Genomic DNA, 4,739 nt, shown 5'->3' on the forward strand with positions numbered 1-4,739 from the left:
AGCTCTATTCCTACAAGAAAATAAAAATGGGAGAAAGGACAAAAGACAAAAGATAAAAGCTAAAAAGGCCCTTACTCAGCCCCATTTAATAAGCTTTCCCAGGAGCCCCACCTGGTAACTTGATCTTGAATCTCATTGGCCGTAATTGTGCCACAAAGCCACCTGTAGCCACAAGCTGTGTACAAGCTGTGTACTTTAAGCTGGGCATAGTTGGGACAAAATTGGATTTCTCCTAATTAAGAAGCAGAGATTGAATTTAGTGGATGCAACCAGGAATATCTGCCACATTACTTCTGTCTTAACCCCAAAACTACCACAGCATTGTAGCTACTACAGAAACTAACACAGTCTTAACATCCCAGGAAGAGAATCTTTTCAAGTGATGTAGTCCATATCCCCATCTAATGCTAGGATCCAGTATACTCTATCACAACCAAGAGATCATCCAGCATCTGCTCGAAACTCCTAGGATGGGAAAGCTTACAACTTTACTCTGAAATCTCTTCTGCTTGTGAGAGGCTTTAATTGTTGGAATTTCTATTCTAGTAAAAATCACAATGTATCATATTTACATTTTTACACTGGCGTCTTAGGACCAGGGGCTGTTATTTATTCATCTCTGTACCTGGTACAGTTGTCATAAAGAGGTGACTCAAGAAAAGATTTGAGGAATAAATGGAGAAATCTTTTTTTTATACTGAGATTAAATGATTCTTCTAACCACTTAAAAAAAAAAAAACACCTCTTTTTTCTCTCCCAGGCCTATTCCATTCAACTGCACTGTCATGTTCAGTTAATAAGCAATATGAAGAGTGATATATTAGGGTCACATCCCAGGAGCTGGTCAGGATGTATAAGAGACCCTGTAGAGCTCTGGAAATAAGCTCTGATCAGGAAGAAGTGAATGTGCTTTAGAGAACAGCTTGTGATCTGGACCCACACACCACTGAGAAGAAATGGGGCTCCTGGAGGGAAGACCCTAACCCAAAATTCACCACTCTTTTCCTGGTCTCTGCCAATCTGAGTTTCCATCACTGCTTGGTAAATTTTCCACTACAACACAGGGAATCAAGGAAAACGATGCACATGCATGTGCACGTGTGTGTGTGTTTGTGTGTGTGTGTGTTTTCAAACAATTTTCTCTCTGGGATTATGGCCCTTCCCACACTTTCTCTTCCAAGAGCACAATCACTGCATCCTCTGGTGTGCTCACATGCATAAGTAGTTTTTACTCCAAAGTAAATGGAGGAAACAAACTAAGTAGAGATGTAAGTTCACAAGGTTCAAGTGATTGAAAGCTAAGATCTCCAGCTATGCAGGACAAGATCTGATCTTATGATGACTTAACTTCTCTAAGCTCCTGGTTCCTCATCAGTGAAGCGGGAATAGCAATATCACCACCTCAAATGTTGTTGTGCAGATTAAATGAGATACAGCCTGTAAAACACTTACCACAATGTCTGGTACATACAGTGCTTGGTAAGTATCAGCCTATCATTGTCAACATCATTCTACTTAGCCCATGAGTTTGGCACAGGTTCTTCTCCTTTTGCAGGCTCTTTCCCTAGCCCTGACCTTCAAGATAATTCCTAGGCCAGGTGCAGTGGCTCATGCCTGTAATCCCAGCACTTTGAGAAGACAAGGCTGGAGAATCGCTTGAAGCCAGGAGTTTGAGACCAGCCTGAGTAACATAGCAAGACCCTGTCTTTACAAAAAACATACAAAAAACTCTTTAATTAGCTGGGCGTGGTGGTACCTGCCTGTAGTCTCAGCTACCCAGCAGGCTGAGGAGGGAGAATCCCTTTAGCCCAGAAGATTGAGGCTGCATTGAGCTGTGATTACACCTCTGCACTCCAGCCTGAATAACAGAGTAAGATCCTGTCTCAAAAAAAAAAAAAAAAAAATCACCCCACATGCCCAAGCCATATGTAGCTCCCTCAGTACTACAGGCCTATGGAAAAGGAAACCCTTTTTCTACTGGGCTTCTTCTTTGCACCTGGCTCATAGACTTGCTAGTAATTCCCAGGTTCCCTTCCCAGAAATTGTCTCATCCACCTTTCTTGATGATGAACCAGCACAATTTGGATGCCCCCAAGTTAGCTCTCTTTTCATTTCCTTCCCTTTACTCTTTGCCTTTTTCAAATAGTAGTAACAAGCACCTAAATCCTAAATCCTTCTATCCTTCTTTTTTAAGAGACGGGGTCTCATTTTGTTGCCCAGACTGGAGGGTAGTAACTATTCACAGACATGATCATGGCACACACTACAGCCTCATATTCCTGGGCTCAAGAGATCATCTCACCTCAGCCACTCAAACAGCTGGGACTATAGGCATGTACCACCACTCCTGGCTCCCCAAATCTTTCTTAATAAAAATAATTTTTGAAAACATTTTACAATACATGATTATTTATTAAACACTCCCACTTAATACATCTCATTTTAACTTTACAATAGCATTGTGAAGGACTATTATTCCCATTTTGAAGATGAGAAAACAGATTCAGAGAGCTGACAACACCTGCCCAAGGACCCAAAGGGAGTTAGAATGAATCTGAGACTCCATTTCTGATGCTCTGAAATTCATGATTTGGTCTCTGCCACCTTGACTTAGCACATGAGTCACTATATGTTGAGCAACTGGGGAGGAGATACATTACCAACATTTCCTGTCATTCTAGATACAGGTGTGCTGGGACATAGGGAAGGCTGCCTTTTATCCTCTCACTGTCTCTATGATAGGAGCTAGACATGCTGGTAGAAGCCAATGGCACTGGAATAACCTGGCTTCTGCTGTCTACCATGACCACTAGAATTACCTCCAAAAGAATCTAAGCCATGTCACTCCGTCAAATATTTATTGTATACCTAGAATGTATTCAACACCATAGAATATACTGTGATCTAAGACTTAGTCTAATGGCCCCCAAAAGCTTCCAATCTAGTCAGGGACTGAGACTAAGAATATAAAATAATACATAATTAACTTTAAATTGGACAGAAGAGACCATAGATGCTGAAGTAGTTCAGAGAAAAGGTAGATTCATGAGGTCTGAAATAATAAAGAGAGATTTTATGGAGGAAAATCTTCAGCTAAAATGAGAGGATGCATCATGAAAGAAATGAGGACCTTATGGCTACTCATAGATCCCCCACTGTATCTAGTGTACCAGGCACATTTACTCATAATCACTCAGAATCCCCAAAGCAACAACCCAGGAGTCCTCACTTAACAGGTAAAGAAATTGAAGGTCAGAGAGGTTAAGTAGTTTGCTCAAAGTCACAAGTCTCTTAAGTGATAAATCCAGAATTCAAAGTAAGCTTTATCTGATGCTAAAGTTGGTGCTTTTTCTGCTACCTTGCTGCTTACTACTGACAGGTAAATCCAAGAGCTAAAACGAATGTTATTGGTCCATAAACAGCCTGTTGAGAGAAAGGGTATAGTGAAAAGAGCACCGGAACTAGAATCAGCAGGCCAAATTTGTAATTAAGTTTTCATTTCTAGTATATTTGGTAAGTCCTCCCTTGACTTTCAGTTGCCTTATCTGAGGTAAATGGAGAAAATGCTAGCATCTCTTTCAAATAACTATAATAAAGATTAAATGATAAACATACAGATATAACTAAAACATTAAACGCCCACTTTTACATGTGAATTTTAATAAAATAAAAATACAAATTAAAGTACTTATATATTTCACTGGATTTACCTAATCACATTCTATTAAATAACCACCATAGCATCTTCAAGACCTAGGTAGGTGTTAGTTAGAAAGGCTAGATAACCTTTTTGGCACTTCTAAAACTAACAGGAGCTCTTAAGCTATCAGGGTTATCAATCTCCCTCCAAAGCTGACCCTTCTAGGCCCCCATGTATTAGCTCTGAGTGTTCTGGCCTCAGACTGAGGAGTTAAGGAGTGGGACCTCCACCCAACAGGAAGCCAAAGACCACTTCTATAAGAGCACCAAGCTGAGTGCATGGCAAATGCTTCATAAATAGACGGTAAATTGAACTGAATTCCTAAGGGTCCTGGATTTCCTAAAGGGCAGCCTCTAAGACTTACCATTTTGTGGAATCAAGCAATGGATGGAGATGCAACCATGCCTATAAGATATAGACACGTGTGTGGGATTGGGACAGAACTTTTCAATCTGGTCCCTCCCCTTTGTTCCATAGCCCACTGGGCTGCAAAGGACCTCCTAGGAAGAATGTGCTCAGCTTTCTTTGCAATGGCGGGGCATGCCAGAAACAGAGGCTTTGAATCATCTCATCACCTGGTCAGCAGGAGCTATTTATGCCAGAAATGTCTTAGAAAGAAAAGTGTCCTTTTATTAATTTCATGGCTTTCTTGCTAACATTTACAGTCCAAAACAAGCACAGTCTGAATTTCAGACTTAGGTTTCTGACTTGAGGAAAAGAACAAAGAAAGTACTGCCTTCAATTCATGTAGCTATAATTAGTGCCTTTTTCCCCCCAACTGTTCAATGTATTTGGTAGTTCTTCCTTTGTGAATTCTTATAAACTCAGAAATATTGTTAGGGCATAGGGGAGGGAGTCTCAAGAAAGCTAGAATCCTGGTTGAGCTAGTGGGGCCAGAAAACAGACCACTGATGCTAATGGGATTTCACTGGCATGCAGGGATTGCAAAGGCCTGAGAACTCCTTCTGTGGTCATTGAGAGAAGGCAAGGAAGGAGACTGCACCCGACTTACTCTATAGTCAATTATGTATGCACTCAT

This window comes from Pongo abelii, chromosome 1 (assembly GCF_028885655.2).
Source record: "Pongo abelii isolate AG06213 chromosome 1, NHGRI_mPonAbe1-v2.0_pri, whole genome shotgun sequence".
Taxonomy (NCBI): Eukaryota; Metazoa; Chordata; class Mammalia; order Primates; family Hominidae; genus Pongo; species Pongo abelii.